General features: G+C 46.9%; 1 pseudogene; it reads left to right on the top strand.

Moving 5' to 3' along the window:
• Positions 1–4,730: 4,730 nt before the first annotated feature.
• Positions 4,731–25,886, top strand: part of LOC119433676 (beta-1,3-galactosyltransferase 5-like) — a 44,555-nt pseudogene continuing 23,399 nt past the window's right edge.

Genomic DNA, 25,886 nt, shown 5'->3' with positions numbered 1-25,886 from the left:
ATCGTAGAATACCCCTTCCTGAAGCCAGCCTGTTCTCTTGGTTGGCTGAAGTCAAGTGTTGCCCTGATTCTATTGGAAATTATCTTGGTGAATATTTTATACAATACTGAAAGCAAGCTAATGGGTCTGTAATTCTTCAATTCTTTAACGTCTCCGTTCTTATGGATGAGTATAATGTATCCAAAAAGCGCCAGGTGCTTTTTGGATACAAAATACTTTATCGAATCGCCCAGAGTACCTGTACGTGTTACCGCTAACGCGTTAGCTTGAGGGTTTAGTAACCGAGCAACGGCATCCTCTTCAACCCCAACCACTGGCACTATCCCTCACAAAATCCCTCGAATTTGAACGCCAAAGGCATCCTTGCTCATCAGCGCGGAGTCAGCAGAAGATACCCGCCACCTCACCCACAACTTAGCGTGGAAGAGGCCTCGGATTGGTGTAAAATACAGACCGGGGTATTCACCCTTCTAAAATTGCTAAACGCAATGTATCCAACTCGATATAGGGCCAGCTGCCCTTGGTGCCGTGGGATACCTACCCTAATACATATTACCTGGGAGTGCGCTAAGCACCCTCATGGGCCAAATACCAGTAACACAATGGAGCAATGGGAGGCACAGATCGTTTGCTCCGACCAACCCTCCGTAATATCTTTTCAATTGAAATAACATATATATAGTATAATATATATATATATATATATATATATATATATATATATATATATATACACTCGGTCGTACGATGACAGCCAGCCCTCTACGTCATGGTCGTTGATCGTCAGTGCCATTGAATGTCAGTCAGTGTCAGTGCCATCGTTGGCGTTGCGCACCAGGACAGACGACCGGAGGCGGTGCCGGGGGCGGATCGGTCGGAGTAGTCACCTCAGGCATGGGAGAAGTGACAGGGATTGTCCGGCTTCGGAGATCCAGGTTTGCCACACGTCCAGCCCCTCCACCAAATGTCATAAAGCACTTGGGGAAGTCAGCGTTCGCAACTAGAACGATAAAGTAGCGAGGGGTAGCACAGCCGATCGAGCACCGAAAGACGGTTTATCTCTCTCGTCGTCGTTCTCTCTCTCATAGCCACATGCCCACTGCTCCTTATTTCACAGTACAATATATTTAAAATTAGAGGACGCGTAAGCTTCGCCTTTAAGAGTAGAACGCGATAGCGTTATCGGGACCCGTTCGCATCGCATCGTTCACATACTGCAAGTAAGCTTCATTCACTGAAACATCGAACGTGGGAAAGCCAGCTTACAAAGACCAAGCTTACACCGAACCCCTTAAAGTCGGCTTCACTTTTAAACAGAAAGGCATTGCTGGACAGACGTTTTTCCAGGGCCAATATAAGTGGTCTTATATATTAAAATGTGAAGGCCCTAGCACCTTTTTATTATTTTATTAATTGTTTGCTAATGCCCCGACACGCGCGCGTGTCCAAAACGAAGTAGCAGGCGAAGTCCTAATTTGACCTTCCTAGTATGCGAGGGCCATCTGGACATCTGGAGGGCCATCTGGATAGTGCTGAGGGTAGTTGGGGATGAGTTTCTCCGCCACCGAGCCGTCATCGCACGCCGACGCCGGTTGCCGACGCCGGATTTTCTGCGACACGGGGCCCTAAACGCTGTCGCGTTAAAATGCGCCGACTTGCCCAATTGTCTTAAATCTGTCATGCTACGTGTCATATATGTTACGCGGTTTCAATCAGTCCAAAGTTTCATTTTAGCAGGGGAACTTAACGCATAGCTTATGGTTGAGTTTTTGTAGCGTTAGCTACACTGGCCTAGCCAAGCCCGTTTCGAGCGGCACATCGAGAGCCGTGCTGCGCATGCGCAAGGATCAGTGATGTCACACGGCTTGCGCACCGGAGCCACCGGAGCCGGCACCTCTCGCGCACTCCGCCGCCGCCGAGCGCGACTCACCGCCGCCGGTCTGCGCATTCCAGAGGAGTGACGTCGTAGCCGTGGTAGACGCACTGGCGCCGGCGCGCGCTCGCTGTGCAGTCGCCGTCTGACACTGCGCTGGAGCCGCTGCCCTTCTGACTGGCGTTTGCCAGTGTGGTTTAGCCATGGAGAAGGAGAGCGCAAATGCTGCTCAACAGCGCAGAAGAACGGAGAAGCTTGACTCATCGGATCCCGAAGTAGTTGCCTGGCAATTAGCGTTTGAGCGTAGGAGACAACCAGGAAAGCTAAGAATAATCAGCTGAACCTTTGCTAACGCTACGTATATCCTGGCATAGCCGAGCTAAGCCACTGCAACTTTTTTTATACGATTGAGAAAGTTTTCCGCTCAGGATAGCTCAACTTACCAATCACTATATAATTACTAACTCAGTTAAGTTCTAATTCGACTAACATTTTTTTGTAGAAATGTACTCTCCATGGCAAAAAATAAAATCGAACAAGTTGTTCTAATTTTCTTTGACATACTCTGTTTGGGCAATACAGAGCTAACTAAGTTGCTCGCTTTTGGCTCTGGCAAGTACAGACTCCGTGCGCTGTTAAGCACGGTCGCGAAATCAAGCGGTTGATTGCGTCCGTGAGCGGGCAGACATCCTCCCAAGCTTGCCTTCGGTGATGTTGACTATAGCACGGGTTAACGTTGGGGCTACTCGATCCACTCGTACGGGAATAAAGGCTGTCTGTTAAAAAGCTTCAGTTTAGCAGAGAGCACTTCGTCAACACCTGTGTTCACTTGTCAGCGGTCACGCTGCTGCACCTTGTGCGATCGTTCCCACTTGACTTCCACGTTTAAACCCCGAGACACTCTTTTCTATCCCCGCGGGGTTCTCCTCGGGCGCGGCGGCAGCGTTGTCATCTGCGTCTGACAGCCTGTTTGTTCCGACATCACTTCTGTATTTTTTCTTGCTCTCCAGACAGCCCCGGAGCAACCTTCTCTCGTGGGAAGACACGCTACGCAGACAACGCAGAAGAGCATATGAAAGGAAATAGTTTAACGGAGGCGAAGTGAAGACGACACAGAGAAGGCGATGAAGATGAACGAAGTGACAGAGGCGAAGCGACACATGAAAGGAGAGGGCAACAGGAGAGAAAACGCAGAACACGCCGCAGGGCAACACGAACAGAAAACAGGCTTGCGTTGCCTCCGATTCGCCCGCCCTCTGAGCTCCCCTTATTTCTCTCTCCCCTTCTCTGTGTTACTGCGAGCGAAAGGGATAAAAAGTGGCGCCACCGCGAGGCGCAACACGCGGCCGCCAGTTGCCCGGCAACACCGACCGCGTCCCCCGCTGACGCTCCCTCACCAACGGCATCGGCTCTCCGCGCATTGCCCGATGTGACAGGGCCGACGGCGAGTCAGCGCGCCCCACTTGCCGACCTGACAGTTCGGAAAGTACATCCCGAGGCGCAAGTCGTGGATCCCGGAGGCATCGCGCAAGAGCAGCCGTCGCTGATCGTCGCGCCTGCTCGTGAGAGACTGCGCCATCCGAACGAAGGGTTTCGGCTACATTGTGAACAGTGAGAGGAGCAACGAGAGTTGGGGCCACGCGGAAGTTATACCCCTCCCGATGGTCGTCACGCTCGAACTTTGTGTGGAGCTTGATAGGTCTTCCGCAGTCCCAAAGGAGAGTTTTTGTGAAGTTTGAAGCAGGTGACGAGAGTGAAAAGACCGCCGAGAACAGCAAAGTGGTTTCGCTTCGAATTTGGAATCCAGGAAATTGAGGGCCGAAGACATAGCGCGTATATATATATATATATATATATATATATATATATATATATGTTCGCTGCAGAACCCGCTCGGGTACGTTAGCTTGATTTCGGTAGGAATGCTGCGATTACGACGTAAAGGCAGCGGAGAGTTTTCTGGTTTCAATTAAACAGCTCGCGGGAAATACGCTGAAGGAACGATCAGATGAGTCTCCGGATTGTTGTTTTTTAAGCGTGCGTTTTAAAGGTAGGCATCGCAGTCATATAATAACCGAGTAGGCGGCAAACCAAGGTTGTCGAAGACTTATGTCGATCCTCTCCGACTTTGGAAATGCCGTTGAGCAGAATGCGGACTTGTGCTAGGCATCCTCGAATGTCGTTTGTTCCGCCAGAGGGTTTGTTCCGCCAGAGAGAACAGGTTTTTGTTTCGGCAACGATAGCATTTCGTGGCTCGCAATATAGGCGAAATTCACAACGGTAAGGGTATGTAGTGGTAGCAAGGGCGTCGATTACTGCGCAGTTGTCGCAGAGTGCTGCTCCTGCCGCAGAACCGCTTCAGCGATAAGACACAGGATGCTCTTCAGTAAGCGGGACGCTGTGGCTTAAAAACTTCTGCTAGTGATCCGGGCCCGTAATCATCAGATTAGATGCCAGCCAATTGTCATGACGAACATGCTATTAGCGAAGGCTAATATATCATTTGTGAATTCGGCCCCAGTTTTGTATGTGGAGCTTTCTCTTAAACCAGCAGAAGGAAGAGCATCGCACTGAAACATAACTCACGACAAGCGCCGACATCGGCGGGTCGCCTGAAAGTGCAACTCGAAGCACGAAAATAGTCGATCAAGAGGTCCTTTCCCGAGTAGGCATTAATCCCCACGCAAGAGCCAAAGGTGTACGAGGGTGGATTAATCGCACGGAAGCTACACGACGTCATCCCACCGGCACAGCAGGGGTTTCACACAGGGCGTAGAGATGGGCATGAAGAGAAGCTCACAGGCGGAGTAGTTCTGACACTGCAGCTTTGCGCGGTTTTATCCATGTAGAGGCTACGAGTTCGGACCGAGTGCTCCATTGCCGACGACGGCGCTCGACAAAAAAAGAAGCAGGAAACAAGTGATTAGTCAGTCGGGCCGTCGCTCGTTGCTAAGCCGGCGATGTCCACGGCTCAGAACCTTCGCGAAGCGGAACTACTGAGGACGTTCGTCGGCCTCCTGTCTCTGATCCAGCTGCGGCTCCAGGCGGCGACCACCGTCACAGGAGGTAAGCGAATTCCGACAACGCGGCTACTGGTAGATGATACCATTTAAGGCATAAAAGAACCGAAGGGACAAATTATATATATATATATATATATATATATATATATATATATATATATATATAGCAACGAAATCAACAACAGGGGCATTAAACGAACACATGCAGCCAAGTATGATGTCGGAACTGGAGCAGTGAGTTAACACTTTTGTTGTACGTTATTCAACCGGTAGAATGATCTGCAACATTAGGTTTTAGTTTGGCTTCCCTAAGCGTGGTATGTCAAATATCCTCAGCACCAGGGCCCAACCAGAAAATATGACGAATGTCCACCACAGACACGGGCCTCAGGGGCCAGACACTTAGGAGTCGTCATAGGGTTGATGGGCTACTAAGGCAACCCAGACGGAAATACAAAGCACGCAAGGGCGTAAAACGGATGCTACGAGCTCTGAAATAGCAACTGAGTTTTATTTCTGACAAACCAAAATATGTAGGTAATATTGGTGTGGTGAAGCTTGGGAAAAAGCAGAGTCCCAAACAAAAATAAATATATGTTATGGCATCTCTGGACAGGCATCGTTTATTACAGCACGTGATCAGTTTCTATATATAGCTGCGCAAGCTTTGAGCATCTTTATCCAAAAACGGTAGTGAAGGGGGGGCTGACAAAACTCTCTTGCAGCTTTAAGATTTCTTCAGCTTCTAAATTTTTTCGTGTAGTTCTATTCTGGCTTCTACACACACCGGTTCTCTTTTTCAAACCCACGCAGCCACCGCGCCCGGTAGTTGAAGGCTAAATCCCTCGAAATGGCACTCGCAGTATGTCGGTTCGTCAGTAAGAAACTAAATAAAAAATTTAATTCTGAGGCTTGCTCTGTTAAACCCACTATCTGATTATGCGGCACGCCGTACAGGGGGAGTTTCCGGACTAATTTTGACCACTTGCAGTTATTTAACGTGCACCTACGCAACAAAACTGAGTTAGTTGGGCCCGTGTGGTGTAAGTTCTACATTCATGTGTCATTTGCCTTTCGTGTGAGGCGACCTTAGAACAGTGAAAAGTCAAATAAGACCGAGCTTCTAAAGAAGGCGAAACTTTGAAAAACAGTCGTCGAACGAGGACGGTCGCTGAAGCCTACATTTTACACGGTAGTTTTATTTATTTATTTATTTATTTATTTATTTATTTATTTATTTATTTATTTATTATTTATTTATTTATTTATTTGTTTATTTATTTATTTATTTATTTATTTATTTATTCAGATACTTTGCAGGGTCCTGAATGAGTATTGCGTGAGGGGAGGATACAGGAAATTAGCAAATAGAAAGGAGTACGAAAAAATTATACAACGTTCGCGGATAAACATAAAGAACAAGTATCTAACAGTATGAATTGCGCAATAAAGGAAGGAGAACGACAGTGTGAAATGAAAAAAAAAAGGAATACCGAGAAATTATGCAAATTGTAGCGGGTGAAGTCTTTAACAATTTTAAATAATGCAATAAATAACGCAATAATAAAGTTTCGCCAAGGCAGCCGCTGCTTTCCCTCGCAGCGCTTATCACAATTAAAGACCCCTTTTGAACATTTCGACTTCCCCCATTTTTCTTACACACCCACTTATTCCCCTCCTCCATTTGGGGAGGGTGTGAGGAAAGGGCAGTTTTCGCTTTCACGATTATAAATCCACTCGTCGACATGCTGGCTCCAATAATATCTCTCGTTCAACCACCGTTAACCAAAGGGTCAAGGTGTCGGCTGATAATTCATGTTAAGAAATTAACTGCACGAGAAAAACAACATGGAGAAAAAACTATGGACATCCCTGGTCCTATTGTTTTCTCTGTCCATCGTCGTTTGCTCGAGCAAAACATGTTACTGTAGCAAAGGGGTTATCAGAAACACGGTAGCAGTATAGTCGATAGCGATTTTGGCCGCCAAAGTTATTTTTTCTAGTTCAGGTTGCGCCATCGCAGTGTGGTTACCACTTTTGCGAATCAGGGCCCGAATTCATAAAAACTTCTTACGCTAGAATTTTTCGTCAGAAAGAGCCACTCCGGATGCCAGACATATCATTAACAAAGGTGGCCAGCCAATGGCAAAGCGAACTTACGAAAGAAAAGCTTTGTGAATGTGGCCCCTGATCACCAGGGCTGCGATATCGTGTTCAGCGGAGGAACACCATAGCTCCCGAACCACCGTAGAGGCATTTTCGTACAGTTGCCTGTGAGGCCAACAAATGCAACGTCGAGACCTGATCATAGCGATTTGCGCAGATAACGAATGTGTATAGAGAAGTTTGGTGGCTCGCCACGCAACCCCCGCAGGAATCATGGCGATGTACTCATTTTCCCAAAATGTCCAGAGCCGTTCCACACGTGACCGCGCCTCCCGTGTATTCACGTGCTAGGGCCTTACTACATGGTCTGTTTCGAACCCCTTTTCAAATATTTAGAAATAGTTTCAGCCTGCCACGTCTCCGTAGTACGGGCTTGCCTCGGATCCCTATATTATGCCGATAATTTGTGAACGAAAGAATTCAGTTCCACATGCCCAATGAAGAATTGACTGCTGGGAAGCCCAGGAGCTCAAGAGGGAGATAACTCATTTTACTCGAGCTTCGGAGTGTCACACATGCCACATGGCATCACTGCAAGAGGTAATGGCGACAAATCTTGTCACTTAACGAGTGACTTTGAAACTTCGATACTTGGGTGAGAAAACCGGTACATAGGTCAGCATACGTTGGAAGCGTATCGTACACCCCTTGTTTTTTAAGGTTAAATTCATTTGCTCATTTCTACATCAAGATATTGAGCCAATACAATATTTGACTTATTTTGAATGAGCTATAACAAAAAAAAAAAAACATTTATAGCAGTTATAAGTCTCTGGAAAACTGGACAGTGGTATTCACCGTCGCCAAAGTTGTTTTGATGGCAAAAAAAGAGAAGGCTTCGTTTTTCAGGGAACAGAACCAAAAACTCTCGCCAGGTAGCAGTTCGGCTTATATTTCCTAACCATGACCGCTTAACCAACTTGTGTTGCCATTTGAACTTCACGTAGCCCAACGTTCAAAATCGCGAGCTGGTTCGTAGCCAACCCGACGGCAAGCGCTGAAGTGCCAAGAATACTAAACTTGTTATAGGCTTCTCATACTGAGCTGTACACGATTACAAGAAATACATTAAAACCAATTTATTAAATAATGGTAAAGTTTTATAAAAACTACATTTGCAATGTTGCTTACAATGTCTCGAACCTCTTTTTATATTCCCTTTCGTTCCGCTTTTGTTTGTGTGTACCACTGGATAATGCCGATATTGCACAATAAAACCTGTATAGCGCAAATATTAGCCTGTATCTACATTTGTGCATAAAGAGCCTTTCATATGTGCGAGTAAATTATACTTCTTGAATATTGATGTTTGTATATGTACAGATGTGGATATGTTTTGAACTTCTGTAACCCAGTTATGTATTTCTATATGCCGTAACTGATGCCAAGGAAAGGGGAAGGAATCCCGTCAAGCTACTTTTATGCAGCTTTTTGTTCCTTGCCCTGCATTTTAAATATTGTTTTTCTTCTTTGCAAGAAAGGGAAGGAAAATGCGAAAAAATAAAGTTGAAGTTGAAGTGAGTAGCGCAGTATTTCCCAGTAACGGCCTAATCCTCGAGTTGAATTTTAATTGACCCTGCTGGCTAGAGATCCAACACAGCAAGAGGCAGAGAACGAAGTTGGGTTTATCTATTAACATAGTGCGTGTTTGTTGCTTACCATCGTTAAACGAGTCCGACAACGTTGTCCTTTCCTGATTGTCGAAAGTGTTGTAATGAAACACTCCTGGAATAATGATTTTAAAATACGATATACACCTGTCCGCTCCTTAAGACCGAAAGAACTCTACGCCATCCCCAAGACTGTGACAAAGTACGAAGAAGAACGCGAAAACATTATGTTCCAGCCATATTTAATAAATTGCCAACGCCTGTGTTTGAAGCAAACACAAGATGTGGCATTAAGAAACTACATAAAATTTTCGAAGTTTCAATTAACATTTTGTATACCTTTTCAACATTTTGCTCCGTCGCGTTAATACCTAACTCCGCTAATAACCCTGTGTAATTTTCTGTGACCTTACTGTTAGACACTGCCAGTCAAGCCCTCTAAGGCTTTGGTAGGCCTGCTATCTGTACTTTCTTTGCCTTTATGCGTAATAAATATTGCATTGTATTGTAACAAACTACTTCGGCTCTCGACCAGCCTGTTTTTGTGTCGAGTTCGTCTTGGACATTGGCCGCGACCGGGTTTTCCATCAGTAGATCTGCGTAGTTCTACGACCGAGGAGATGGGACGTCGAGGGAGACAAAAATAACCCGCACACGCTTACCGCCCACCGAGAGAGTTGTTTTTGGGCAGTTCATCTTCTACACTGTTGTAGCGCAGGTGCAGCGAAAAAGCACGTAGAAGGCAGACGAGCCAAATATTTTGCACCGTGTTTACAAGTTCGTGCTTCTCTACCACAAGCAGCTATCGCAGATCTGTGAGCTTACGCCAATTTGTTACAATGTTTACGAGCGTTCTGAAAAAGTACTATTAGTGACGTTTCTTTTCAAAGTACATCGATTTTGTCCGCTTCAGAACTCTGAATAGGAGCAGTTTACAGAAGTGTTACTATATTTTTTATTGTAGGTTTACAGAGTTTTAATCAGGCTGCTTCATTTTGTAACAATATTTTGTAAAAAGTGGGATCTTCTTAATAAAAAGAATACTGTTGCGTACAGTCGGTAGAGGTTACCTTTTTGCTTTAAATGCTGCAAAGCTCATCCAACTCGCTGGAGTGGGTGCCGCGTAAAACAAACTTTCCGCTCCGATGAATACTTAAACAGCAGCTCCGGAAGTACGGCTTCATTTTAAAATTGCACCATTAGGGTATGCAAATCCCGGGGTTTCATGCCGTCAACACGGGTATGCATTAGCGAGACGACGTTCACTCCGTGCTCTTAGGATTAATTCAAATCTTTTCGTTCTCCATAGCGGCACAGTCACGCCACACACGTGGGCGAAGATTGAGAAATACCAAGGAAAGATGTCCTCCGCGTGTCGGGGTTGTCGGAATGATGCGTGCGCCGCACCTTAGAAGCTTCTAGTACTTTGAGCTTAGCAATGTTGCGCGTTCACAAGGGCGCAGAATACCTTCTTTCCCACATTTTCACACGCTCGTGTTTCCGCAATAATTTTTATTATCGTGTTCACGTGGCTCTTGTGTGTGTGTGTGTGTGTATTTGTGTGTGTGTATGTATATGTGTGTGTGTGTGTGTCACAGACCCCGTGAACGAGGCGCCAACACCGGACCAAATTCCAAAGCCGACTTATCAGCTTCCGAAAATAATACCACGAAAGCAAGGACAATTAGTAATGGGCCCTCTGGTGTGCCAGCGAACGCCGGTTGCTGTCCAAAGACCGAGTCAGAGCCCAGAGTTGTCACAACACAACAAAATATATTCTTCACACCAGGCAGTTACACACACACACTTGCACACTTAGGCTAGACGCAACACAATACAAACCAGGTGGGTGTTCACAGAACACAGGAAAATAATTCCCGACAAGCACTAAGAGTCCAACACGTAAAGCACAAATTGAATAGGAACACTAAGTGTCCAATCGTATTCACCCATGCTGGTTTTGAGTCAGACGACCAAGGCGTAGCTTGGGGCAAATCACGAAGAAGGAATTTCTTCTGGAAATGCAGAAGCACGATGAACTCGTCGACTAGCTTGCCGGGGAATCCCCTTCTTCAGCAGACGGTCTGTCTTCACGTTACATCTCTTTACCGTTGCGGTCTGAACCCGTTCTGATTCTCGCACGGCGCTTTTATACTCTCCGCCGGGGTTCTCGAACGTTCCTATCGGAGTCGTGATCCCGTAGCATGGCCAAAGCCTGGGAATCTTCTAGTCAATTCTCGTATCTTCAACCGCCGTCGGAGCGTCGTCGAGGGGGGGTGATGACTCGTCCTGTTGGCGCACGCTCACGCTGTAGTAATCTCTCTCTCGACTCGCCGGGTGAGAAGGTGTCTCGGCGCTCTCTCTCTCTCTGGTTACCGTCGCTTCGTCGATGTTCTTCTAGACGTCTAGACGCCGTTGGTCGCGTCACCCGTTTGAAGCGTACGCGCTCTCCCCCTCTGCAGAAACTGTTGCGGTTCGGGCGTGCTTCTTTCGCTGGCTTGCGTGACACGCTACGCGCGCTTTGATTACGCGCTCTTTTGTGACACTGTGTATGCACGCGTGCGTATGTGTTACACCAATGGAGTACGTCATTTCTTTACACGAACAGTTGAATTTCATTAACTGCTAAGAAAAGTTTATTTTTGCGGTGTATTTTTGCGAGCTTTAGAACTGCTGTCACAAAGAACTTTTCTATATTCTTTGCTTGAAACATATTTTTTGAGCACATGTATGAATTAATGAATAACTAGTGATGAAGTTAGAAGGGCCCTGAAAGACATGACCAGGGGAAAAGCAGCTGGAGAAGATGGAATAACAGTATATTTAATCAAAGATGGAGGAGATATCATTCTTGAAAAGCTTGCGGCCCGTTATACGCAATGCCTCACAACTTCAAGTGTACCAGAGAGCTGGAAGAGCGACAACATTATACTAATCCATAAGGAGGGAGACGTTAAAGAATTGAAGAATTATAGACCCATTAGCTTGCTTTCAATATTGTATAAAATATTCACCAATATATTTTCCAATAGAATCAAGGCAACGTTTGACTTCAGCCGACCAAGAGAACAGGCTGGTTTCAGGAAGGGATTTTCTACGATGGATCTTATCCATGTCATCAGTCAGGTAATCGAGAAATCTGCGGAGTACAATCAAGCTCTCTATATGGCTTTCATAGATTATGAAAAGGCAGTTGATTAGTAGAGATACCAGCAGTCATAGAGGCATTACGTATTCAAGGAGTACAGTAGGCATACGGGAATAGGTTAGCAAACATCTACAAGGATTCCACAGCTACCTTGGTTCTCCACAAGAAAAGTAGAAAGTTACCTATCGAGAAGGGGGTCAGGCAAGGAGACACAATCTCTCCAATGCTATTCACTGCATGCTTAGAAGAAGTATTCAAGCTGTTAGACTGGGAAGGCTTAGGAGTGAGAATCAACGGCGAATATCTCAGCAACCTTCGGTTTGCAGATAACATTGTCCTATTCAGCAACAATGGGGACGAATTACAGCTAATGATATAGGACCTTAATGGAGAAAGTGTAAGAATTGGGTTGAAGATGAATATGCAGAAGACAAAGATAATGTTCAATAGCCTGGCAAGGGAACAAGAATTCAGGATCGCCAGTCAGCCTCTAGAGTCTGTAAAGGAGTACGTTTATCTAGGTCATTTACTCACAGGGGGCCTTGATCACGAGAAAGAAATTTACAGAAGAATAAAATTGGGTTGGAGTGCATACGGCAGGCATACGGCAGGCATACGGCAGGCATACGGCAGGCAAATCCTGACTGGGAGCTTACCACTGTCGTTGAAAAGAAAAGTGTACAATCATTGCATTCTACCGGCGCTAACATATGGGGCAGAAACTTGGAGGTTAACAAAGAAGCTCTAGAACAAGTTAAGGACCGCACAAAGAGCGATGGAACGAAAAATCTTAGGACTAACGTTAAGAGACAGGAAGAGAGCGGTGTGGATCAGAGAACAAACGGGGATAGCCGATTATCTAGTTGACATTAAGCGGAAGAAATGGAGCTGGGCAGGCCGTGTAATGCGTAGGATGGATAACCGGTGGACCATTAGGGTTACAGAATGGATACCAAGAGAAGGGAAGCGCAGTCGAGGTCGGCAGAAAACCAGATGGGATGATGAAGTTAGGAAATTTGCAGCCTCAAGTTGGAATACGCTAGCTCAAGACAGGGGTAATTGGAGATCGCAGGGAGAGGCCTTCGTCCTGCAGTGGACATAAAATATAGGCTGATGATGAATTAAGAGGAGTACCCGGCGCCATATAACGGGCACCAACATCTAGTAAATGGTAGAGTGCTCGCTTCAGCTGCGAGAGGTTGTGGGTTCGATTCCCACCACCGCCGGGCACCCACTGGCTCAAATGAGCCCAGCCTGGCGTTCGGCTTCCTTCAGCAGTGACACGCTTGGGAAAGGAGCCTGCACCCTGAATTCTCGTCGCAAAAAAGCCTCGTGAGCACAGAAAAAAAAGTGATCTTTGGGCCGCTCCCATGCCGGCCGCACCCCAAGCGTTGAGGTCCCATAGTGGCCGAGCACCACGCTTCTACATATTCTACCGGTAGGTACTCGGCGGCAGCACTTGCCTCCCACAGCCACGGCGGATAATCTTCAACAAGGCCCTCTGTGGTTGGACAAGAGGCGCCCAGCGACATCTCCTAAAATCTCTTTTGGGGCCTCTTTCGAGATGTGAACCTCCTCGAGAGCCGAGCACCAGGCCAGGAAACAACTCTACCCATTAGAAAATACCAGTGGGTTCCTCGCGGCACCGGGATTTGAGCTTGATACCTCCCGCATACGAGGCGGATGCTCTACCGCTAGGCCACCACTGCGGTGTAGAACGACGAAGCCACAATACGGGCACAGCTTCAATCATTCCGTAAAAGTATATTTGCAATGCATAAATGCGAAAACCGCTATAGACGGGAGAGAACTTCATTGCGTTAACGCAAAAAAAAAGAAAAAGAAACTATGCCAGAAATTAGCATCGCTAACTGTATTTTTTTAAGTTATGAGGTTTGTACGTGCCAAAACCACCATCTGATTATGAGGCACGCCGTAGTGGGGGTGGGGGACTCCGGATTAAATTCGACCACCTGGGGTTCTTTACCGTGCACGTAAATCTGCATGTGTTTTCTGGATGTGTTTTCTGCATTTAGCCCCCACAGAAATGCGGCCGCCATGACCGGGATTCGATCCCTCGGCCTCGTGCTCAGCAGCCCAACACCATAACCACTGAGCAACCACGGCGGGTCACCGCTAACTCTGTACGTGTGAGATAGCATAACTACAATGGGACGATTGCCACGTCTTGACAGCTGCGCTCGTGACTTGTGACCTTGCACACACACAGACTCATTTATAAAGGGGCGTTTCTATACCTCGTATCTGCTGTAACTCGGACAAACTTGCAATTTCGTGTTCACTGTGACGCGCTCGCGTTCACTCAGCACACCTTGTGTTTTCCGTTAAATGCCTTCAAAGTGGGTGAATTCGTCCTATAATGCGATACAAAAAGGCGTCGTCAAAACTGTCTTCCAGTACAGCAGCCGAATGCTCTAACCATTAGGCCACGATGTCTTTCCTCTTCTTTATTGTTTACGCCACGAATGTACGTGTGCTTCTCTCAAGCATGCCAAAGTCACTTTCTGAAGCTTCTTTTTTTTTCTTTATTACCGGCTTGGCAAAAGAAGGCACATTCCAAAAATTTAAATGAGGAAAGAACCACAAGTCAGTGTCTGAGCAGTGTGTTGTGATAAAAAGGATTTAGGGTGGTCACTTTGTGCAAAACAGGTACCCAATAGGGAGGATCACTTTGGGCACAGAAAAAAGTTGTCGCAGTTTCACCTGAAAGGCGAAGCATCAATTGCGATAGCAAACTTGTAGAGAGCTATACGGAGTAATGATATTAGCTTTATCAGCTGTATAAACTTGGACATGCAGCAACATCGGCAACACGCAGAACTGTTGAAGACGCCATCGGCGTTTTGCCCGCGTTCGCTCAAAATGCGTGCGGCGTTGGTGACTGTTGCCGGAGCCTCTGATACAAATAGGCACTGCGTGCCGCAGCTAAACGTCGCCTCCATTCCCTCCCCCTCCCCCACGGCCTCTCGCTCGTCGAAAGAAGGCGCGTTTGCTCTACATACATGGTGATTGTGAAGGAGAACAGAGACGCCTACTTTTGCAGCCCTTAAGCGAGCACGGCGCAGAACGCGCGTTTGTTCTCCGCCGTGCGTTCACTCCCCGTGAAAGACGCGCCCCTCGCGCCCTTTCACTCGCACATACAGCGTTCGGCGCGCTCCCTCAAGGGCTGCAGAAGATAGCGCCAACCTTTCCCTTTCCCTCAAGAACCACTTACCACCGGCGACGATTTCTTCTCCAAATGACGTCATACGGAACCTCACGGCGACGGCGACAGCGACGGCGACGCCGACGGCAGAAATCTGCTTTTGAGTGTCCATATAATTGCTATCGCAATAAAATGCGCGTATGTAAAACAGACGTTCAATCAAGTACTCTTGAGCAGGGGTCACTATACGGTATGGTCATGTCTAACATCCATACGCGTTCTCCACATGGTACGCATGCACAGAAGCATTAATAGATCGCAGGGCACTCCTCCTGGTTCAGCGCATGGCTGAAAACGCATTCCAAATGGGCTTATTGGCAAATCCTTTTTAATTCTGCGTTTTGGAAAGTTTAAGTCGCTCTCTGAAGCGTCTGGCGGGTGCTTCGCGTGGCAGTTACTCGCATTCTTCCATCGCGACAACCAGCGCTTTGAGACGCTGTGTTAGAGTGCAGGGCCTTCGGGATCGACTTATATTTTCGGCAGATGAATGTGATACCTGCAAATTAGGCGAAGGTCGCTATAATGATATCGATTTAAAATCATCATACTAGCCTGTGTGCTTATTTATCTTCACCGATAAACGTCTTTCAATGGCTAACAAGGCCCTCGGCGTTCAATGTTGTCGCCCAGCGGAAGGCGCACCTTTCAACATCGGAAGTTTCTCTAATGTTATCACCGGTTGTATCGTCTGCCTGTGTTGTCGCCAAGCTTTGTGTAATCAGATTGAGTGAGCGACGAGAACAGTGGTTAACATTTCAGAAGTTCCGCGAGCACCAGCGAACACGCTAGAAGGTTCGATGAGTCGCGTATCAATAGCCGATGCGTCTGATCCGCACATCACATTTTCACCGCTATCATTGTGCCGAGTGCTACTTGTGTTGCTGGGCGCAGCTTCCCCCAACAAACAGTTTCGCGACAATCAACAAGACCATGCAATTAAAATAAATCGAATTGTATTTTGTATTTTGCAGCACTGTAGCGAGAAGAGATGACGGAATCCTGTAAATTACTTCTGCATTAGCATTTAAAACGGATAAATTGAACGTGTACCTTAAAATGTATCCTTCTGGAAGTTCGTGAGTGTGGCGCTTTCAAAACAAACGTAATTAATGTAACAAATGCACACAACCCATAATATCACGTGTTTTTGTTTTTCTTTTCAAGCTTTCGCGTAGGTGCCGCTTACAAAACTGTGATAAATTTTTTATTGTGCGGCTATCGATTTGCGTACCTAGTGATGGCGCTTTTCGAAATTTTGGGATTTTCACCACCAACGTGTTGTGTGGAATTTTTACATTGGTTACGGCCATTCAATGCCGGAATTTTCAATCAAGGTAGAATCTTTTGTGTGTGCTTTGCTTTGTTTTTATGAAAAACTTGTTATTTCTGGAGAGTTTTTTGGGAACGCAGCAAACTCCTGACAACGAGCACTTAGGACGAATAGTAAGGTAACAAGACTTGCTGAAGGATCGAGAAACATTGTTCTGGGATATTATTTATTTTTGATGGCCGGAATCCTTCACGTGAAATAAGAGCATAGCTGATTCGTTTATGGGTATCAAGATATGTCCATGATAAGATAACAGCGTAGCCTTACCTTCACTTCTAAGGGGAAGTTAAACACGTGGTACTACACGTGGGAGGTACTAAAGGGTGGTTTCAATTTCATTGTCTTGTGCAAGGTGGGGAGTTTAGTAACAGGCCTAGGAGAGTGTTGTGAAATATTCTGGAAAGCTTCTTATGCAAAAGTAACTGCAAATAAGCTGAAATATAGTTTTGCTTTTTCATCAAAAAATAAATGTATAGGCTCGACTACCATTATTGAGAGCATCGATGAGGAATTTACTAAAACGAACATGTTCAAAATTTGCCGAAAATTCCAGAATGACCCACACACTTGCATTTTACGAATTATTTTTCATGCGCTTGCAAAATCTGACTGAGATGTAGTGACATTATTTACAGGACTTTTTTGCACTAGCAGTGAAAGCATCGTAAGATTAAGAACAAATAAACTGGACAGTTTTTAAACGTGCATATAATATCGCAGATGGCAAATTTCCGGGAACAAACACGCAAACAAATTTTGTGTGCGAATGCGGAACTCCGCTGTGAGGAAGCGCATGCTGTAGCTGTTCCACTGACACACGTCCTGTAGCGATGTCTTGCGTGAACATTGCTCCGTCTCGTGCATTCATCGAGGAAGTGAGTCAGAGGAGGAGGAGTGCCTGCCTTTCCATCTAGCGTCTCCTTGACCCGAGTTGTCGTTGTGAGCGGGCCACGCCACTCTCGCCATTTCATTCCCACGTCGTCTGCACCTCCAGCAGTGCCAAACGGCGGCGTCTCGTCGGCTTGCCTTCGTGGTTTTCGCCATAATTCGACGCAGCCGTTCAGTATTCCTGGAAGCGTTTCGGGACTCGGTCGCATAAGTTTACGCAGCGCGAGACTTGAAAAAATAACTTCGAATTTCCTATCATTTTATGACCATAGTCGGTAAAATCGTACTGTATGCTGTTAACATATTCTAATGCAAGATGCCTGTCAAGGATGTGAAAATATTCGGCTTTTTCTGGGATCTCGTAGTCGGTCAACTGTGGCGGCGAGGGTATACGTTCGTGCAGTCCTCCTCATCTCGGTACATTTCTTGGCTTTAGGACGTCTCTAAATGCCCATGGCGTGCTTCCATTTGCATTGCAACAGAATCCAAAGCTGACAAAGGAAAGAAGCCTACAGAAAGATCACATGATGCTCGTGATCATTTTTCTCTGTCGTTTGTCCTTCGTTTTCTAAGGCGCCGTTAACAAGCTATGGCAACCTAACTAGCGGGACAATACGTTTTGAATACAAAGAATTTCAAATATACTGCAGGAAAGGCAATACATTATCGTAATATACGCAATGAAGTGGCATAGTAGAATCCGAATGCGAACACGCTTAACACGTATTATATAAAGCTAGGTTCAGAGAAAACTGGAACCATGTATACCATCGAAAGTTAGGGCACCATGAGAGAGGCGCCTTCCCCGCTATGTGTAGACTGTTGCGACTAAGGCGATAGCGCCCACATCATACTGTCTTGCCGGTGTGATACTGTGGAGCGAAATGCATTACTTGATGCTGCGCGAAGAAGAAGGTTTGCACACTAATATGTACAATGTAAATTCTAGTTGACATTAAAAGAAAATATAGAGCTTGGCAGGCCATGTAATGCGTAGGGCAGGTGGACCATTAGAGTAACAGGATGGGTGCCAAGAGAAGGGAAGCACAGTGGAGGACGGCAGAAAATTAGGTGGGGGTGACGAAATGAGAAAAGTTGCAGGTGCAAGTTTGAATCAGCTAGCGGAAGATATAGATAATTGGAGATTGCTGGAAGAGGCCTTTGTCCAGCAGTGGATATAAAAATAGGCTAATAATGAGGATGATGATGATGATGATGATGTACAATGCTTCCACAAGCCCACCAAATTCTCGAAAGAGGAATACTACACCTTCTAGCTATTTGTGTTGTGGGGTCACAAACTGCAATACCCTGATAGAGTTGCTACAGGCGGAGCAATTGCCGGCCTCGACTTCCAGGTGAAACCTGGCTGGATTTGGCAGGCTTGAGCTGGGGCACCTATAGTGCACCGATCGTCTACATTGTTTTAGTGCAGGCAGAACGGCCGACACACAGAAAGCTACATTGGACAACACACAGCGCTAACTTCAAACAATAGGTTTATTTCTCTTCCTACAGCCGTACATATACCCCTCAAAGCGTCATAGGACAAGTGTACATTGCATGGTAAACATAAGCTATCACAACCACACACTTTTGAAGCTACACTGATTACAGCAGGTTTGTGTTTGACGTGTACTAAGATATTTTAGCTCTTTTGTTGATAATAAAATGGATGGATTACTGATGCAGGCGTCGTCAAATGCTCCTAAGTTTTTTGCTTCCATAAGCAATCGCGTCATCTCGCACTTACTCTGCTTTTAATAACTGTTTCTTTTAGCCTCGGTTGGCAGTTGCATCTCTGACAATGGGGGAGAAGGAAACCGTCAGCCGCCACGTTTTTATTTGTTACTGTGCTCCCTTTAACCTATCATTTACGCATCTCCCGGTTTGACCAATATAGATCTCGCCACAAGTGAAGGGAATGTGGTATACTACAGAAGTGGTGAATTCAATGATTTTTCTTCACGATTTCTTTACACATGCGCTGTAAGTGTGGCAGAAGGCATCGTCATCGGCACACGCGCACAAGATGACTACTGCGCATGCCTCAGCCCAAGAGCGCAAGGTATAAATACCAGAGCACTTTGTTATAAACGCATTCTTTGTTCCCTCATGCCTGCGTGTTACATGGTGTCAGAAGTGGCGAACGCGGTTTAGCACCGTCGTTCGTATTGACAGCGTAGCCCTCCACGTTGGAAACGCCCCAGCAGGAACCGTCGCGAAATGTTGACAAGCATGGCGTCGTCAATAATTTCGCCACCGAAACCGCTGGACTCAACGGGAGACGCCTTTCACAGCTGGACCGTCTGGAAGAAAGACTTCGACCTGTACGCAACGGCAATGAAGTTGAAAGAACAAGCAAAGGAGGTTCAAGCGGCCACGTTCCTAATGGCAATCGGTGAAGAGGCAAGGCGATCTTTCTACACTTTCACGTTTGAGAATGACGACGACAAGCAGGACATCAAGATTCTCACCGAAAAGTTCGAGGCGCACTTCAAGCCAACAACCAACCTGACATTCAATGAATTTCGCTTTGGCTCCAGGAATCAGCGAGAGGGTGAGTCGTTCAACGATTGGCTCACAGAGCTTCGGACGCTCACGCAACAATGCGAGTTTGGCGCACTAGAAGACCGAATGCTGCGCAGCGGAATTATTCTTGGAATCAATGACAAAGTTCTGCAGCAGAGACTCGTATTGGATAATCCGTCTTACGCCAAAACTGTCGAAATCTGCCGTGCAAGCAAACAAGGCAAGGAACGTTTCAATGAAATACAGGACGCATGTGCTACTAGAATACATGCAGTGATATCAAAAGCCAACAATTGCTTTAAGTGTGGCTTCGATAAACATAAAAGTGGAAATTGCCCCGATCTGGGTAAGCAATGCCACAACTGCGGAGGCCGCAGCCAATTCGCAAGTGCATGTCAAAGGCCGCAGTCACGACAGCGCAACGAAGGACGAAGTGTACAAGAAGTTCAGGTAACGCACGACGAAGAACTGTTTCTTCAAACTCTTGAAGTCAGTACTGTGGATCGAATTGATGGTTGGTTTACGGGAGTCGTTATCGCAAGCGTGTATATAAAATGCAAGATTGACACCGGTGCGAACTGCTGTGTAATGTCTGAGGCGGTGCTAGGTTGCATAACATCCCAGCCTGCACAGCCATGCTCCGCTACACTGCGCACGTTTTTCGGTCACAAAGGAATTGCATCTAAAAAGATTAAGCTGCCCATTAGCCACAAAGGACAGTGCACGGAATTAGAATTCTTTATCGTCAAGCCGAACGTCCCAGTCGCACTGAGTGGCTGCGTTGCTGAACGTCTGGGCCCGATAAGCCGCATAAGTTCAATTGATGCGTCTGGTTGCAATACGCCTCAAGCATTTGAGGATGTCTTTCAGGGCCTAGGATAACTCAAGGGCGTGGCCTACCACATACAGCTGAAGCCCGGTGCTCAAGGTACCGTTAAACCAGCAAGAAGAGTCGCTGTTGCCCTTCAAGACTGCGTGAAAGCAGAACTCCAAAGGATGGAAAGTGACGGGGTCATCGCAAAGGTAACTGAGCCAATTTCTTGGTCAAGCCACTTGGTTGCGGTGGTTAAAAAGGATGAAGTGCGAATATGCTTAGACCCGTCAGATTTGAATAAGGCTATCCTCAGGGAGCACTACCACATGCCAACCTTAGAAGACGTAGTACCGCGTCTATCGGGAGCACAGTACTTTTCCACCTTCAACGCGTCATCGGGGTTCTGGCAGGTGAAGTTAGACGAGCCGAGCTCAAGAATATGTACTATGAGCACCCCCCCCCCCCCCCCCCCTCCCCGTATGGCAGATATAGGTTTTTACGCATGTCGTTCGGCATAGCGTCGGCTCCAGAGGTTTTTCAGCGAGCAATGCACGGAGTTGTAGAGGGTCTTGCTGGTGTAGCCGTTCTTATGGACGACATTTTGGTCTAGGGAAACACTCGCGAGGAGCACGATAGTCATCTGTGCAAGTTGCTGACGCGTTGCAGAGAAAACAACTTGAAGCTTAAGAAAAAAAGATGTCACTTCATGCAGCTTCGAGTACGTTACATGGGCCATGTACTCACCAAAGAGGGACTCTCCCTGGACCCTGAGAGAGTAGAGGACATTCTAGAAGTACCAACACCCCAAAATCGTAAGGAACTTCAAGTATTCCTCGGCATAGTCAACCTTGTGGCGCGCTTCGTGCCCAATATGTCCGCTCTTTCTGCTCCACTTCGAGAGCTTTTAAAGAAAGACATATCGTGGAATTGGTTGGACCTGCAGGCAAAAAGTTTTCAACATCTCCGTGCCGCTCTCATGCAAGCACCAGTCCTGGCATACTTTCGGCAGGACCAGCCCGTGGTATTGTCGGTTGATGCTAGCCAGTACGGTGTGGGGGCCATGCTCTTGCAAAACGGACAGCCTGTCGCTTAGTCATCCCGTTCGCTAACCGCAGCACAACAGCGATACGCGCAAATTGAAAAGGAGGCCTTGGCAATCGTCCATGGCTGTACTAAGTTTCAAGATTACATATTTGGACAACCAGAAGTAATGGTCGAATCAGATCACGGACCACTGGAAATGATATTCAAGAAACCTTTGTGTGAATGCCCGTTACGCCTCCAACGCATGAGGCTAGTACTTCAAAGGTTTCCAATCACCGTTACGTACAAGCCAGGCAAAGAACTTCTCTTAGCTGATGCCCTCTCACGTATTCCAAGTTTTTTTCCCTCGTTGAAGAGAAGTGGCAGCAGGCATCGGCATCAGCACACGCGCACAAGACGAATACTACGCATGCCTCAGCCCAAGAGCGCAAGGTATAAATACCAGAGCACTTCGTAATAAACGCATTCCTTGTTCCCTCATGCCGGCGTGTTACAGTAAGTAGCCACTTTTGGTTTTCTCTTCCTGCACAGGCTTCCTTACTTGCTAGGCGCCGAAAAAACGAGGTTTTTGTTACTCCTTCGTGCAGTATAGTTTAGTCTGTGGGAGAAACCGCGTATGTAAGAGATGAGAAGTTTCTTGTTAATGGAACAACTTGCACCAGTCACTTCCTCGGAACCTTCTTCCTATGCTTTCTTAAGCAGTATTTTCCCAGCTGACGAGTGTAGATAAACCACACTTGCGCACAAACGCAGGACAAGTGTCTATAATCCAGCAATGAAAGTAGCGAACATTTCCAACATACCAAAAAAAAAAAAACCTGATGAAGGATAGGTCTACAGGAGTTATTTTCTTCTTCTTTTTAGTAGTGACGACGCGGTTGTTGGCTAATCATCGTTTGTTTGCTTAACGGCGACCAGGATGGCGTGATGAGCGAGCGAGCCCGTCTTCGATTCCACTGTGCAGAGCTCGTTACGCCGTTGCGTGTCCTCTCCGTCGTGCTTGTGGGCCCGTACCGCTTCCAAAACGGGTAGCACATTATTCTCACTGAATTGTTGCTTGCGGCTGAGGTGATAAAAAGTATTCTCCACTTATGCAGCACATTCATTGCTTGAGAAGATGTAATAATTGTGGGGCTTAACTTGCCGAAAATGCACAGTGGGCTATGAGGGACAGGCACGCCAGCCTGACGAGCATGGCAGAAAAGAAAGGAACGAGAACGCTGCGGACCATCAACTGAATTTACAGAAGGGAAGCAGGAACTTACAGAGCGGTGCAAAGGCAACAAAATTTTTAGTAAATACAGGGAGCAGTGAACTTGCGCATCGAAATGACATTGTTAACCGTGGCTAGCAAATAAAGTTATTTAATCTATTTCTCATCAAGCGATTGTCAGTTGTAGATACGCAGTTGTTGAGCTGTATGAAGCGAATTTGTGCGCAAACGGTGACATTTTAGTGCGTGTTTGGCCCACTATCGGTGTCATTCATGGTTACCAAGTTCGCGGCGTGTTCATTCTGCCATCAACGTTCAGAATGTTCCCGACGACTTTACTTGTGACGCATATTTTCTTCCTCAGATACATGAAAAAAAAAAAAAAAAAAAACGGGGCCAATGACAGTAGACAATAATTTATTCCGGTAGTTTCACGGCAGACTAATGTTGAATTCCGGGGTTTTACGTGCCAGAACCAGGTTAAATACACCTGGTAGCGAAGCTTCCATAGAAGCCCATACGTTCAAAACATGGCGGTTCATCAGCAGTTCATGGGGCTTAGCGCCATCTGTGTGAGGAGGGAACACTTCCGGCGGAAGAAAAAAATAATGTGACGCCATATCCGTTAAAAACAGAAGTGACGTCATTTTGTTCTCGAAGGCGCGAAATTTGTTTTCGGGGGCCTGCCATTAGAGCTGTATATTCAGATGCCCCGCCATTAGACGTGATAGGCGTTTCAAGCTTCCTGCGCGGAAACCAATGCAAGAAAAGTTCAGTCATGCGGGTGTCGAAACCGCACCCTTGCGCAGAACATACTTCGTTTGGAGGCCGACGAACGCCTTGGGCGTAGAGTGCTCGTCCTTTCGTCGGACGCCAAGCCCGTCGGCCTGCGCTGTCCCACGAAAACAACTAAAGTAAACAAGTATCTGGCGGTCGCAACTCACTAATTTTGACTGAACAGGTTAAGAAACAATGAAACTACACGCGTCACGATATTCAGACAAACGTCGACAAGCAAAGCAACACAACATGTGAGGGGGGCGTATTGTAACAGCTGAACTTTACGAGTGCCCCACTTCAAGAGCTGCATTGCATTGCAAGTCATAGCAGCGTCAACGCCCGCCGCTATCGGTGGGTGCTCTTACGGTGGGCGCTGAAAAAAGGTATTTATTCATAACGATCAAGTAAAGTAGAGTTGTTCTTTTCTCCTCATGCGTATATAAAATTGATTAGGAATTTTATTTTCCTTGAATGAATTTAACTGTGTATCGCTTTAATTAAAAAACGCTTTTTTCTTTCGCAATGTTTGTTCCCTTCAACCATAGTCGCGCTTCAATCGCTGCTCCCATAATCACCCTTGCTGATGTCGGTGACAATTCGTGCTGAACAGGTTTTCGCCCGAAGCTTCGCGACCATTTGGATCGACCTTGCCAAAACCACGAATTGATTATCAGACAGGCTGTATAGTTAGGTGACTCCGGATAAATTTTGACCACCAGGGGATCTTTAATGTGCCCCCAATGCACGGGAGATGGGCGTTTTTGCATTTCGACCCCATAGAAATTCGGCTGCCGCTGCCGGGATTTGATCTAGCGTCCTCGTGTTTAGCAGCCCTTCAGCATAGCTGCTAAGCGACCACGTTGGGTTGGAGCCTAGAGTTATCTGTCTGCGGATTGTGGAGTTGAGATGGTAGTGTATACCTGCGCGTGCTGTAGATTACTTGCAGCAAGTGATCTGTTATTTCTAACTCCACCGTGACAAAACAGCTGGGATAGACACGTTTCCAGTGGAATAGGAGCGGCACTTACCCCACAATAGTTAAGTAATTTTTTCAGATATGCGGCACTTGCTTAGCAAAACGTACGTGGAACGAGATTAAGGATGTATCGCGGACTGAGCTTTCGAGATAATAGACATCTTGCATCTCTGAGGCTATACGAAATTGCCGTGAGCTGGATATTTTCGAGTGCCCGTTGAAATATGTTTCGCGCGGCACGCCTGGCCAGCGCGGCGCCACCGTGACCCAGCCAACCAACCTGTTATTTCTTATTTTATTTCGCGTTGCTCCGCGCTCTCTTTATTGCTCGATCGCGGGCAGCCTGAATGCGCGAAACATCCCATCCTTTCAAAAGAGTACGTCGCTACCTCCATCGCAGCAGGGGAACAACACGTCCGCTCATGCAGGACCGTTTCCGGTACGAATTTCGCCGTGACGCCCATTCGCCACAACCTGCCGGCGCCGCCCATTGGCCGAGGGGTGCTATATGCCCACAGGAATTGACCCTCGCCGTGTCGCGCACCCACTTCAACCACTTTGCAGACTGCGTGTTCGCCCAGCGAGCGGTTGGCGTGCGTGTGCGGAAAGCTTAGCGGAAGCGGCCGGCGACGTACAGTCGCAGTGACTAACCTTTACGTGAGCTATCCTGCCGGCTTCGGACCTTCCCATGTTGACTGCGGGCTTGTAAAAACGTACAGTGCGGAAGGAAGGAAAGGCAGGGAGGCTAACCAGAAGAAATATCTGGTTTGCGACCCTAAACTGGGGGGCGGGAGAGGGAGACACAGAGAGGAAAGAAGAAAAATGTCACAGTTTCGCCCTAAGGGCGAAGCAATGAATGCGATAGCAACACAGCAATGTCATACGAGGTAAGGTGAGCGGCTTTGGTAGCAATATGAATTGTAGTAAACATGAGCTGATTAAGTAAGCAGGTGTGCTGCGGCGTAAGTAGACCGACCTGAAGAGAGACTCGATGACCACGAGAAGGCGCGTGTGAAACGGTGGTGTTGATGAGAAGCGCTTACCGTGGGCAGCGCGTGCGAAGGGACACACCTGTAGTGCTGCACTGCCGATCTGGGCAGCATTGCATGTGTAGCGTGCGTTGGAAATGTGGCCCGACTATTACTAACTGAATGAACAAGCGTGGTGTGAGCGCGCACAAACAAGCATGAATAGATCACACTGAATGACTGCAGCCAACGACTGTCAAAACGCTGGCAGCGAGCGCATACGCCGCGCAGCGGG

This window comes from Dermacentor silvarum, chromosome 11, assembly GCF_013339745.2.
Source record: "Dermacentor silvarum isolate Dsil-2018 chromosome 11, BIME_Dsil_1.4, whole genome shotgun sequence".
In the NCBI taxonomy this organism is placed as follows: domain Eukaryota; kingdom Metazoa; phylum Arthropoda; class Arachnida; order Ixodida; family Ixodidae; genus Dermacentor; species Dermacentor silvarum.
The sequence above is the reverse complement of the archived record's forward strand: the minus strand, read 5'-3'. Positions and strand labels throughout refer to the sequence as shown.